Raw genomic sequence first — 15,332 nt, 5'->3', positions numbered from 1 at the left:
CACTGCCAATGCAAGGGGCATGGGTTCAATCCCTAGTTGGGGAACTAAGATTCCACATGCTACATGGCACAATAACAAAAATTTTTTTTAATTTTTTAATTCTTGAAAAGTTATGTTTATACTGTAGTAGTCCATTAAGTGTGCAAAAGCATTATGTCTTAAAAAAAAAAAAAAAAAAACCTTTAAGTAAAAATTAGTTTATTCCTAAAATTGTTAACTGTCATTTGAACCTTCAGTGAGTCATAATCTTTTTGCTGATGGAGAGTCCTGCTTTGATGTTGATGGCTGCTGATTATCAGGGTGGTGGTTGCTGAAGGATGGGGTGGCTGCGACAATTTCTTAAAATGAGGTTTGCCGCGCTGGTTGACTTTTCCTTTCATGAACGATTTTTCTGTAGTACGCAATGCTATTGGATGGCATGTTACCCACAGTAGGACTTCTTTCAAAACTAGAGTTAATCCTCTCCAATCCTGTTGCTGCTTTATCAACTTAGTTTATGCAATATTCTAAATCCTTTGCTGTCACATCAACAACCTTCACAGCATCTTCATCAGGATCAGATTCCATCTCAAGAAACCACTTTCTTTGCTCATCCATAAGAAGCACCTCCTCATCCATTTGAATAGTATCATGAGATTGCAGTAATTTAGTCATATCTTCAGGTTCCACATCTAGTTCCCTTGAAATTCCTCCTTGATCCATGTGTTGCAGAATGGATGTTGTGTTAGCAGGCATGAAAACTGCCTTAATCCTATTGCACATCTTCATCAGCAATCGTCAGTGATCAGGTGCATTGTCAATGAACAATAATACTTTGAAAGGAATGTTTTTGCTGAAAAGTAATCTCAACAGTGGGCTTAAAATATTCATAAACCACATTGTAAACAGATGTCCTGGCATCCAGGCTTTGCTGCTTGCATTTGTAGAGCACAGGCAGAACAAAGTTAGCATAATCCTTAGGGACTCTAGGATTTTCAAAATGATAATTGAGCATTGGCTTCAACTTCAGATCATCACCTGCATTAGCCCATATCAAGAGAGCTAGGCCATCCTTTGAAAGCTTGAATTTAAGCATTGACTTCTCCTCTCTAGTTATGAAAGTCCTCTATGCCATCTCTTTCCAGTAAAAGGCTATTAGATGAAATAGACGAAGTTAAAAATCTGCTATTCAGTATAGCCACTTTCATTAATGATCTTAGCTAAATCTTCTGGATAACTTGCTTCTATGTCAGCACCTGCTGCTTCACCCTGCGCTTTTCTGTTTCATAGATGGTTTCTTTATTTAAACCTCATGGACCAGCCTCTGCTAACTTCAGCCTTTCCTTCTGCATCTTCCTCACCTCTTCCAGCTTTCATAGAACTGAAGACAGTGAGGGCCTTACTCAGGATTAGGCTTTGGCTTAAAGGAAAATTTTGACTGGTTTGATCTTCTGTTCAGACCATTAAGACTGTCACCATATCCGCAATAAGGCTATTTCACTTTCTTATCATTCGCGGGTTGACTGGAGAAGCACTTTTAATTTCCTTCAAGAATTTGTCCTTTGTATTCACAACTTGGCTAACTGACACAAAATCCTAGTTTTCAACTTGTCTCAGCGTTTGATATTCCTTCCTCAGTAAGCATAGTCATTTCTTGGTTTTGATTTAAAGTTAGAAAAATGCAACTTCCTTTCACTGGAACACTTATAGGCTATTATAGGGTTATTAATTGGCCTAATTTCAATACTGTTGTCTCAAGGAATAGCAAGACCAGAGAAGAGGAAGAGAGGTGGGAGAGTGGCCAGTCAAAACACACAACATTTATCTGCTAAGTTTGCCATCTCATATGGGCGCAGTTTGTGGTGCCCCCAAAACAATTACAGTAGTAACTTCAGAAATCTCTGATCACAGATCACCATAACAAACATCTGTTGTTTTTCAGTCACTAAGTCACGTCTGACTGTTCGTGACCCCATGCACCGCAGCATGCCAGGCTTCTCTGTCCTCCAGTGTCTCCCAGAGTTTGCTCAAATTCATGTCCACAAAGTTATAGGGGCTATCTAACCATCTCGTCCTCTTCTGTCCCCTTCTCCTCCTGCCCTCAATCTTCCCCAGCATCAAGTAAATCTTTCCCTTTTCCAGTAAATCAGCTCTTCACATCAAGTGGCCAAAGTATTGGAGCTTCTGCATCAGTCTTTGCCAGTGAATATTCAGGGTTGATTTCCTTTAGGATTGATTGGTATGATCTCCTTGCAGTCCAGGGACTCTTAAGAGTCTTCTCCAGTGCAATTCGAAAGCATCAATTCTTTGGCAGTCAGCCTTCTTTATGGTCCAACTCTCATATCTGCACATGACTACTGGAAAAATTATAGCTTTGACTGTATGGAACTTGGTCTGCAAAGTGATGTCTCTGCTTCTTAATAATCTGTTTAATAACAAACATGATAATAATGAAAATTTTGAAATATCCAAGAATTTCCAACATGTAACACACAAAGTGAGGAAATGCTGTTGGAAAAATGGTGCAAATAGATTTGCTTGATGCAGAGTTGCTACAAAACTTCAATTTGTAAACAATGCAATATCTGAAAAGCACAATAAAACAAGTTATGCCCTTTTTTGTTTATCTAAAAATGATTTTGGGGGTGTTAGTTTAGTCGCTAAGTTGTGTCCGACTCTTGCAACCCCATGGACTGTAGCCCACCAGGCTTCTCCGTCCATAGGATTTTCCAGGCAAGAATGCTGGAGTGGGTTGCCATTTCCTTCTCCAAAACCTTCTCCCAAATCACTGTTAATTCAATAGTCAGTTGCTCCATTGCCTTACGGTAGGCATGCAAGAACTCATTGTTGGGCAAAGAAGACATAATTAAAAACAGAAACAATAGACGCATTAAAAATTGAACAGTTTCTTCACATCATTTTGCTGTCTTTGTAAACAAAGTTGAACTGGTTTCATGGGGGCATTTAATATGATATTCTGCAATGTGGATCTACATTAGAGGACAAGATCAGCATTTCTCAAATGTATTTCAATTTCCTTTTTTGTATAAAGTATCTTTGAAGGAATGACATTTCAAGGAATACGATTTGGGAATCCCTCCCTCAACCCGTGTCCATATTGTTTAATGAAATCACCCTAGCATCAATCCAGCTGAAGTTTCCATTGTCACTTCTGGTTGTGGACTTCATCTTGACACCATTCATATTCCACCCGGCTATCATGTCCCATCTTTTCATTTGCTATTATGTTGCCTACAAGGTGTTGAAGTCTGTCAAATACAAATCCTCTGTACTTAAAGCAATTCTTTCTAAGTGTTACCTGTCTCATCACAGGTGTTGATTAAGCAGATCCCTTTCCTATTCACACCTGATTCCAGTCTGAACTAAACTCAATTCTAAGGCAGAACATGCCACCTCACCAGCCTCTAGATCATATAATATAATAGAATCTCATTTCCCTGAAATGCCTATGAAATAGAGTTAAGTTGATTTACCACTCATCAAGGCAAACTTTGACAAGGTCCCCAATATGTAAAGAAAAGAAAAAAATCAACCAGAAAGACAAGCATCCTTTATGATACATAGTAGTGATAGTCTCATCACCAAGAAATGGTTTACAGAAGCAATTGTTATTGTCTAGGTACTTGTTTGTCTCTTCTACTAGACTGTGAGCTCATTGAAAATAGTAAATATGTATAGCTCATCTCAGTACCCCCTAATAACTAGCATGGTTTCTGTAACATTGTAGGTCTTATTATATATTTGAGGAATAGATACATTAAATAAGTAAATGCGTGAATATGGTGATATGTTTGTCATTAAAGACTAGAAGGTGCAGCTCAGTTCTAATAATACAAAAACATAAAACTTGCATTGACTATACTAACATTAAAATGGCTTCCTCATTCATTTAGTCAATCAAAAATGTTAATTAAGTACATTGCAGACACTGTGTTAAGGATACAAAAGTCAATAAAAAATAATTCAACCTTCAAGAAGTACAAAGTGTAGTAGATAAAAATTTATTTAATGCTTCTTCAAATATTTTCAGAGAAGGCAATGGCAACCCACTCCAGTACTCTTGCCTGGAAAATGCCATGGACAGAGGAGCCTGGTAGGCTGCAGTCCATGGGGTCGCTAAGAGTCGGACAAGACTGAGCGACTTCACTTTCCCTTTCATGCATTCGAGAAAGAAATGGCAACCCACTCCAGAGTTCTTGCCTGGAGAATCCCAGGAACAGGGGAGCCTGGTGAGTTGCCATCTATGGGGTCACACAGAGTCGGACATGACTGAAGCGACTTAGCAGCAGCAGAAGCAGCAAATATTTTCATGTCTGATATTCACAATAATCTAACAAGACATATTTTCCATATCTACATTTTAAATCTTTTAAAAAGTCATTTGTAGCTACAAAAGAACCTTATAAAATTGTGTAAGGTATAAAGTAGAATGCCTAAACAAGCTTCTATGTAGGCACCACCCAATTTAAAAAGCAAGACATTCAGATCCTCCATCTCCCCTTTTTCTTTCCCCCAAGAGAAAATGCAAACTTGAATTTTCTCTACCTTTTTTTCCCACTTTATCTTTAACCATATTGGTTTTATTAAACAATATACTACATACCTTTCCATGTTTGGACTACATGTGGAAACATACTGGAAACTTGCTGTTTCTACCCAACATTGCAGTTTTGTCTTGTTCATGTAAGTCTTAATCCACATGGATTTCTTCTTTCTATATGTGGTATGAGATAGATTTCCAGTCATTTTTTCACATTCAGATTACCAATTGTTCCAATAGCATTTATTGAGAAGTTTTATCTTTTCCTAACCAATGTGCAGTATCAATGTCATCTCAGTCATAGGTCAAATTTCCATTTTTGGTATTGGTCTGCATCTGAGCTCTCTTTTCTATTTTGTTGGTCGATGTGTATACCCCTGCACCTAATCCCAGACCATCTGAAGAAACAGAGATAACAGTAAATTGTTAATTTCTGATTAAAAAAAAAAAAAACAGTCCTTTCACTTTGTACCTCTTCTTTAGGAATGTCTCTTTTATTCTTAATCATTTGTTCTTGCATATACATTTAAAACTCATTTTGCCATATCTCCTTTCACATGTAACTGAGTTGTACCTCAAAGTTGTTCACAATGTATTATGGTGAAGCCAAATATTGAACCCATTCCAGGGCTTCTTCCATGTAATACCAAGCAAGCATTGCAGAGGAGATATATTCTTACATATTCCAATAAAAAACAAACTTATAAAGCTACTTCAGAATATATCATGAAACAAATTTATCAGGAGACTCTTCAAAATGTAAAATTTTCTTTAAAATAAAGGGTCCCCTCTGTTCAGTTCAGTTCAGTCGCTCAGTCGTGTCCAACTCTTTGTGACCCCATGAATTGCAGCACGCCAGGCCTCCCTGTCCATCACCAACTCCCGGAGTTTACTCAAACTCATGTCCATCGAGTCAGTGATGCCATCCAACCATCTCATCCTCTGTCATCCCCTTCTCCTCCTGCCCCCAATCCCTCCCAGCATCAGGGTCTTTTCCAATGAGTCAACTCTTTGCATGAGGTGGCCAAAGTATTGGAGTTTCAGCCTCAGCATCAGTCATTCCAATGAACACCCAGGACTGATCTCATTTAGGATGGACTAGTTGGATCTCTTTGCAGTCCAAGGGACTCTCATGAGTCTTCTCCAACACCACAGTTCAAAAGCATCAATTTTTTTGTGCTCAGCTTTCTTCACAGTCCAACTCTCACATCCATACATGACTACTGGAAAAACCATAGCCTTGACTAGACGGACCTAGGCCCATACTAAGGTTTTTCAACACATAGTTATGACAAGACCTCTTGTACTGATTCTTCATTCACTCTCCCATTGTTTCTCACTGACAAAACCTTTATTTTGTTGGGAGATGAGGGCAAAGTGCCCAGCTAATAAAAACTAAATTCCCCAGCCTCCATTGTAGACAGACATACACATGAACAGAGGTATCCATGTGTCAGAGTTCTGGCCTAGGAGATATAAGTAGGTGTGTGAGGCAGGAAAAATAAAAATACCTAAGGGAGGTGGGGACAGACTCAGCTGGCATGCCCGTCTACACTTTGTGTCCTTTGTTCTCTCACCTTTCTGCATCTTCAAGTGCAGACCTGATGGCAGGTGCTACAGCAGCACTTGCATTTGACCACAAAGGGAAAGCTAGCAAGTCCTTAGAGAACTGATATCCTTGAGTTTCTTACCATGCCTGCCTTCCTGCATATGTTTTGTGTCATGAAATAAAATTAAAATTTTGTCTAACTCAAGCCACTATTATTTTTTTTATTTTAATTGGAGGCTAATTACTTTACAATATTGTGGTGGTTTTGCCATACATTCACATGAATCAGCCACAGGTGTACATGTGTTCCTCATCCTGACCCTCCCCATCCCATCTCTCAGGGTCATCCCAGCACACCAGCTCTGACCACCCTGCCTCATGCATCGAACCTGGACTGGCGATCTATTTCACATATGTTAATATACATGTTTCAATGCTATTCTCTCAAATCATCCCACCCTCGTCTTCTCCCACAGAGTCCAAAAGTCTGTTCTTTACATCTGTGTCTCTTTTGCTGTCTCACATATAGGGTCATTGTTACCATTTTTCTAAACTCCATTTTTATGCATTAATATACTGGATTGGTGTTTTTCTTTCTCACTTCCTTCAGTCTAAAATAGGCTCCAGCTTCATCCACCTCATTAGAACTGATGCAAATGCATTCTTTTTAATAGCTGAGTAATATTCCACTGTGCATATGTACCACAGCTTTCTTACCCATTTGTCTGCCGATGGACATCTAGGTTACTTCCATGTCCTGTCAAGCCACTATTATTGATATTTGTGTGTTTTACTACACACAGCCAAATTTAAGCCATACTTGATAAAAAGAGTAATCGAACTACACATTTGTAAAGTTACATCTGCTTACAGTTATCTCTCCCATAGTATATAGCACAGAATTTTAGGGCTTCAAGCAGCCATTAAGTCAAAACTCTTTGCCAGAGCACAAAAGAGGTTCCACCTACAGGTATGCCTACCTCTCATGTTGATGCTCAGAGTTAGCCACCGATATGCCCCATATAAACTTTGATTGTTACTTCCTTCCAATTTCCCTCATTCTGGGGTTTGGCATAAATGATGCTATTTTAATAAGCAGATATCAACACTTCAAATACTTTTCAAAAGAGTCATAAGCCCTTGAAAGTGAAAGTGAAAGTCGCTCAGTCGTGCCCGACTCTTTGTGACCCCATATACTGTATAGTTCATGGAATTCTCCAGACCACAATAACTAGAGTGGGCAGCCTTTCCCTTCTCCAGGGGATCCTGCTAACCCAGGGATTGAACTCAGGTCTCCCACATTGAAGCAGATTCTTTACCAGCTGAGCCACAAGGGATAAGCCACAAGCCATAAGCCCTTAAAGGCAGGCAGAATGGTAGGATTAAGTCCAATCTCCCTTACAGATCTCTGTCATTCTAGACACTGATCATCTGACAAGGCATCAAGCTAAAAGTTGTCAGGGAATCAGACACTTAAGATATAACCCTTGTCCTGAAAGAGTTTATAATGTCATAAAGAAAACAGACTCATTTGATGATTCAGCCTTCTGAGTTTGGGACTCAAATAGCTGAGATATGAGATTTAGTGAAAGGTCAAAGGGAACCTGTTCATTTCTACAGCTCATTATTCTGCCAGAAGAAAAGAAAAAAGAATTGTGGCCACATTTTGCTTATCTCAGATGTCAGAGAGTACCTGTTTCCTTAATTTTACACAAAAGATTTCTGTTCTCTTTTATTCCTATTTCCTTATTTTGCATAATGAGTACTATCCCCATTAAATCTCTAAGTCCCCAATTCCTTTAGAAAAAATAACATAAAACTAATTTATGTGATATAGTGCAAAGACCATTTGTTTTTGAATGGTAAATATTGGTTCTAAGACTCATTATCTATGTGATTCTGAGCAGGTCATGTAACTTCTCTTAATACCACGCCTCTCCCCATAGCCTGAGGGTAAAGCCCCTTACCATAAGCAGTTCTTATGAGGCTCAAATGATAAAAATAGGAATTGAGCAAAAAAAAAAGCAATGGATTGCAAATCTATCATAAACAAGCACTATTCAAAACATAGTGAATGAAAAAAGACACTTCCTACCGACATGTAATTGCAGTATAGCATGTGAAAAAAGACATATATAATACTATCAATAATGAAAGTGTTAATAGGAAAAATAAAGCAGGCTATGTAATTATCATTATGGTTGAAAATAAGGCACTATTTGGGGGAAGTACCTTTTTTGGCATGCTCAACAAAGAGGAGCATCATTTGAAGAGTCTTAAATGAAGTGAGACAGACTATGCAGGTATCTGGGAAAAGGCAAAGGCCTAGAAGCTGGGGTGTGTTTGCCCTGTCAAGTACCCAGCAGTTATCTAGTTAGCAGGACAGAGTAGCTGCCTTGCAGCTCTAGGAGTTCCAGCTGATGGTTCTGCAACAAAGCTGTACCACTGCTTTATCTCCTTTGCTCTGGACTCTGTACCGTGACACAAGCTCTTTCTTCTAGATTCCAATAACACAAGCATTCTCTCTCTTCTTCTTTTACTTTTAGCTTAAGCCTAGATTCTCACCACAGAGACTTAAAGTTTTCTCTTTTTTTAAGTTAACACACATTGAGAGCTAAATATATGTCGAGCACTTTACTTACTAAGCAGTTTGTGTATCTTAAGTTATTTGATCCTCACAAACATCCTAGAATGTAGCTATATTGTGTTCCACAAATGGAAATAGCTTTGAGAGGTTAATGTGGTCACGTTCACACAGCTAATCAGAGCTTGAGTTGGAACTTGAGCCTAAGCCATCTCGTGTTTATGCCCAACAGATTAACTACTATTCTACATTGAAGAAGGATCCTGCAGGCCCTTTGATGAATAGATTTGACATAGTCTGTTTCAGAGAAAACCCATTTTCATAGTGAAATGATTCCCAGCTCTAGCCTTCCAGAACTTCTAGAGTATTTGCACTCATGCACACAACATTTCTTAAGCAAAAATTATGTATAAGGAACTATGCGGGGTTCTGGGGACACAGCAAGCTGCTACAAGTTGTCTCTGTCCTAACAAGTCAAAGGGATAGAAAAACCATAGAAATGAAGTTTATTTTCTTCCTTTAAGAGCATGATGTCACACAAATAGAATAACAAAATAATTATAAATGAACCGTTACTAATCTCAACTGCAAAGAAAAGTTGAAAATCACCTGTCTAAAGAAGAGGCAGAGGCTTAAGTAGTCTGCCCTGTCATAATCAGGTCCCATTTACTATCCTCAAGAGACTTCTCTCTATGATAGATTTTAAAGTATCCCATTATAAGAATTAGACAGCGTTAGGTCCAAACATGTTCTTTATTGTTTGATGGTCTCCATCTACGTGCATTTTTACTACTTTAGGGTTTGACAGGCTACAAACTAAATTTCAAAAACCATAAAGTCTTAAAATGCTATTAACTCTCAGTGAACTTATTCTTTAATTTCCTGCCTCCTTCACCCTTATTAGAATTTCACCTTTTCACTTTCCTCTATGAATTCCAGACTCTGTGTGCCTATGCGGGTGAATGGAGAGCAAGCACCAAGACTATGTTGATTCTGTTCTTATGCTCCAAGAAGATTAAGCCCTGTCCTTCAACAGACTACAAGCTGGTGAAACTGAGGAGCAATCAAATAGCACACTCTGTTAGGCAGCAATGAATTTTATGACATTTAAACGATCCTTAATGATTTTGGGGGAGAAAATCCAAACTAACACCATCAGCACTGTGGAAGAGCATTTTCTGGGATGACAGAAACAGTCTGTGTGTCCAGTTCAATACAACTGCCACTAACAATGGTGACAGAGTATTTGCAATGTGGCCAGTGTGACAGAGGAATTGAATTTTTAATTTCATTTTAATAAATTAAAATTTTAAACCCCATATTTGGCTGCTGGCTACCATATTGGTCAGAACAAACACATAAGGGAAAGATTTCCCTTGATTTTTAAATATTCCTAATGCATGAAGACTGCTAAAATTCTTAAGCTGACTTCTATAGTAAAACAATCATTTCATAATCCTCATCTTAGGGCCTGTATTGCTAATAAAAAGTGGCAGTAACCTGATTTGTAAAATTACATTCTCTTCTCGAGTGGCAACTGCAGATGTTATAGCTTGCTCATTAATGCCACAAAGCTAAATGCACTATTTTAAAGAGATAACATTTACTAGAGCAAGATTTGGGCCATATTCAAAATGAGACTACCTAAAAGGCCGAACAAAGCTTTTCAGTCCATCAGTGAAAGAACTGAAAAATGTGGTTTATACATAAAGTAGAATATGACTTAGCCTTAAAAAGGAAGAGATTCTGACACAATCTACAACATGGATGAACCTTGAAGGCATTATGTTAAGTGAAATAATGTGGGTACATAAGGACAAATATCACATGATTCCACTTATGTGACTTCCTAGAGTCATCAAAATCACAGAGACATACTGCAGAAGAGTGGTTGTGGGGGCTAGAGAGAAGGGGTAATGGGAGTTATTGTTTAACGAGTGGAGACTTCCAGTTGAGGCAGAGGAAAATTTCTATTAATGGATAGTGGTGATGATTGCACAATAACATGAATGTGGATAATGCCATAGAACTACAAACTTTAAAATGGCTAAAATGAAAAATGCTGTGCTATATATATTTTACCACAATAAAACATTTTTAATAACTAATTCTTAAAACACATGATGAGTTCTTCATCACATGATGAGTTCTTACAGAGCAAATCACACACTACAATGAAGCTAACCCTCAGTATAACCAAAGCTCATAAAGGAAAAGTACAGCTCAGATTCAGCAAATAGTTTAGTTCAGTTCAGTTGCTTAGTTGTGTCCAACTTTTTGTGACCCCATGGACTGTAGCACACCAGGCTTCCCCGTCCATCACCAACACCCGGAGCTTGCTCAAATTCATGTCCATCAGGTCGGTGATGCCATCCAACCATCTCATCCTCTGTCTCTTCCTGCCTTCAATCTTTCCCAGCATCAGGGTCTTTTCCAGTGAGTCAGTTCTTTGCATCAGGTAACCAAAGTACTGGAGTTTCAGCTTCAGCATCAGTCCTTCCAATGAATATTCAGGACTGATTTCCTTTAGGATTGACTGGTTTGATCTCCTTACAGTCTAAGGGACTCTCAAGAGTCTTCTCCAACACCACAGTTCAAAAGCATCAAATCTTTGGCACTGCACTTTCTTTACAGTCCAGCTCTCACATCCATACATGACTACTGGAAAAACCATAGCTATGACTAGAGACCTTTGTCAGCAAAGTAATGTCTCTGCTTTTAATGTGCTGTCTAGATTGGTCATAGTTTTTCTTCCAAGGAGCAAGTGTCTTTTAATGTCATGGCTCAAGTTCCTAATAACTCAGACACTCTGCTTAACTTGAGAATGTGTGACTGGGTGATTTTTACTTTTTGTCTTGGGATCAACTTCATCAGTAAAGTTAGTCTTTGGAAATATTGAACTGCCCTAGTGTGCACTACTGACAGCAACTGGTAGCAGAGAAATTCTGATCTAACTTAACTTCCAGTGAAAGAATGTACTGAGCACATAAACCACAGACTGATAGTGTGAAGGAGGAGGGAGCTGTTAGACTGGATAGGCCAAGGTCATGTCAGTGGTGCTCACAGCTGCAAATTTAAGACCTAGAATATGCCTTTATGTAGTAGACACTTAGTAAATGTGCTGATTGTTTTCAGTGAAACAATGAATTAATTAATCAATAGGAAATATTTCTGCTTTGAGCCTAACCTGCATCTCCACATGTTGGGCTGGTCAGGAAAATATATGGTATGTTATACCTGAATTCTCTTCACTTGTGGGATTGAGAAATAATTGGGGGGAATAATTCTTCTAAGAGTCAAGCATGTAAGCTTGACTCAATAACAATGTTTCAGTTATACAGAGAATATAAGAATGATTTTGAGAACACCAAGGTTTGTGTTACTCAGAACTGTCTTCCATCCCAACACCTAGTCTTGCTGTGAGCCCTAAGGAGAGAAGAAGCCATGCAGAAAAGCTCGATTCACTAAAATGTCTATGGCATCTTGGAAGCCCTCATCAGTATTTCATCAAGACCAAATATGGGGGTGGAAGTGATTTAAAGTGTAGCAGGATGGGCAGTGGCTTGAGTTGACACCACTGATTTTAGCAGAAATGGCAAGAATAGCATTCTGTATCAACAGCTTTGGAGAGAAAGCTTTGAGAGAGACTAGAAATTAAACCTGACACAGACTTCCATGCCCTCTAAATGGGCACGATGAAAACATTATTGGACAATCAGTGTAATATGCCACATTAACAAATTGAAAGATAAAAACCATATGATTATCTCAATAGATGCAGAAAAAGCCTTTGACAAAATTCAACATCCATTTATGATTAAAACTCTCCAGAAAGCAGGAATAGAGGAACATACCTCAACATAATAAAAGCTATATATGACAAACCCACAGCAAGCATTGCCCTCAATGGTGAAAAATTGAAAGCATTTCCCCTAAAATCAGGAACAAGACAAGGGTGCCCATTCTCACCACTACTATTCAACATAGTTTTAGAAGTTTTGGCCACAGCAATCAGAGCAGAAAAAGAAGTAAAAGGAATCCAGATAGGAAAAGAAGAAATGAAACTCTCGCTGTTTGCAGATGGCATGATCCTCCTCATAGAAAACCCTAAAGACTCTACCAGAAAATTACTAGAGCTAATCAACGAATATAGTAAAGTTGCAGGATATAAAATTAACACACAGAAATCCCTTGCATTCCTATACACTAACAATGAGAAAACAGAAAGAGAAATTAAGGAAACAATACCATTCACCATTGCAACAAAAAGAATAAAATACTTAGGAGTATATCTACCTAAAGAAACAAAAGACTTATACATAGAAAACTATAAAACACTGATGAAAGAAATCAAAGAGGACACAAACAGATGGAGAAATATACCGTGTTCATGGATTGGAAGAATCAATATTGTCAAAATGACTATATTACCCAAAGCAATCTATAGATTCAATGCAATCCCTATCAAGCTACCAACGGTATTTTTCACAGAACTAGAACAAATAATTTCACAATTTGTATGGAAATACAAAAAACCTCAAATAGCCAAAGTTATTTTGAGAAATAAGAATGGAACTGGAGGAATCAACCTGCCTGACTCCAGACTATACTACAAAGCCACAGTCATCAAGACAGTATGGTACTGGCACAAAGACAGAAATATAGATCAATGGAACAGAATAAAAAGCCCAGAGGTAAATCCACGAACCTATGGACACCTTATCTTCAACAAAGGAGGCAAGAATATACAATGGAAAAAAAGACTTCTTTAACAAGCGGTGCTGGGAAAACTGGTCAACCACTTGTAAAAGAATGAAACTAGAACACTTTCTAACACCATACACAAAAATAAACTCAAAATGGATTAAAGATCTAAATGTAAGACCAGAAACTATAAAACTCCTAGAGGAGAACATAGGCAAAACACTCTCCGACATAAATCACAGCAGGATCCTCTATGACCCACATCCCAGAATATTGGAAATAAAAGCAAAAATAAACAAATGGGACCTAATCAAACTTAAAAGCTTTTGCACAACAAAGGAAACTATAAGTAAGGTGAAAAGAGAGCCCTCAGATTGGGAGAAAATAATAGCAAACGAAGTAACAGACAAAGGATTAATCTCAAAAATATACAAGCAACTCCTGAAGCTCAATTCCAGAAAAATAAATGACCCAATCAAAAAATGGGCCAAAGAACTAAACAGACATTTCTCCAAAGAAGACATACAGATGGCCAACACACACATGAAAAGATGCTCCACATCACTCATTATCAGAGAAATGCAAATCAAAACCACAATAAGGTACCATTAAACCCCAGTCAGGATGGCTGCTATCCAAAAGTCTACAAGCAATAAATGCTGGAGAGGGTGTGGAGAAAAGGGAACCCTCTTACACTGTTGGTGGGAATGCAAACTAGTACAGCCGCTATGGAAAACAGTGTGGAGATTTCTTAAAATACTGGAAATAGAACTGCCATATGACCCAGCAATCCCACTTCTGGGCATACACACTGAGGAAACCAGATCTGAAAGAGACATGTGCACCCCAATGTTTATTGAAACACTGTTTATAATAGCCAGGACATGGAAGCAACCTAGATGTCCATCAGCAAACGAATGGATAAGGAAGCTGTGGTACATATACACCATAGAATATTACTCAGCCATTAAAAAGAATTCATTTTAATCAGTTCTAATGAGATGGATGAAACTGGAGCCCATTATACAGAGTGAAGTAAGCCAGAAAGATAAAGACCAATACAGTATACTAACACATATATATGGAATTTAGAAAGATGGTAATGATAACCCTATATGCAAAACAGAAAAAGAGACACAGATGTACAGAACAGACTTTTGGACTCTGTGGGAGAAGGCGAAGGTGGGATGTTTTGAGAGAACAGCATCGAAACATGTATATTATCTAGGGTGAAACAGATCAACAGCCCAGGTTGGATGCATGAGACAGGTGCTCGGGGCTGGTGCACTGGGAAGACCCAGAGGGATCGGGTGGAGAGGGAGGTGGGACAGGGGAATACATGTAAATCCATGACTGATTCATGTCAATGTATAAAAACAACCACTACAATATTGTAAAGTAATTAGCCTCCAGCTAATAAAAATAAATGGAAAAAACTAAAATAAAATAAAAATAGTGCTAGTAAAAAAAAATAGAAAACATTATGGGATCTCTAAGTTTCCCACAGTTGAAATTAAAAGAATCTTTACAAATATGAAATGCATCCTGAAGAGTTTCAGAAATATTTGAGGACAGTTTTGTAGAATCCTGGAGGTGGATGAAGGCAAAACTTCAATAATCATTGTCTGTTATCATCATTGTGTTCCCAGGTTGATGTTAACAAAGATGGCACACTTCCACTTGAAGACTGTGACTGAGAAGATTACTGGGCTCATTGTTGATGGCACAAAGCCATCAAGAAAAAAAGAAAAGGATCACACTCCCCAATCTCTTTTGTAGCTGTGATTGACCACACAACTCAGTTCGAACCAAAGAATATGTGCAGAAATAAAATATGCCCCACAAGCGGACATTTCCCCAGAGTAGAAAATTGTAACCCACTCCAGTATTCTTGCCTGGAAAATTCAATGGACGGAGGAGCCTGGCAGGCTACAGTCCAAAGGCTCACAAAGAGT

The 15,332-nt window shown here is 38.3% G+C and overlaps 1 pseudogene; it reads right to left on the bottom strand.

Annotated features, from left to right (window-relative positions):
• Positions 1-489: 489 nt before the first annotated feature.
• Positions 490-6,127, bottom strand: LOC110135257 (tigger transposable element-derived protein 1-like; annotated as a pseudogene).
• Positions 6,128-15,332: the final 9,205 nt, after the last annotated feature.

This window comes from Odocoileus virginianus, chromosome 5 (assembly GCF_023699985.2).
Source record: "Odocoileus virginianus isolate 20LAN1187 ecotype Illinois chromosome 5, Ovbor_1.2, whole genome shotgun sequence".
Classification (NCBI taxonomy): Eukaryota; Metazoa; Chordata; class Mammalia; order Artiodactyla; family Cervidae; genus Odocoileus; species Odocoileus virginianus.
The sequence above is the reverse complement of the archived record's forward strand: the minus strand, read 5'-3'. Positions and strand labels throughout refer to the sequence as shown.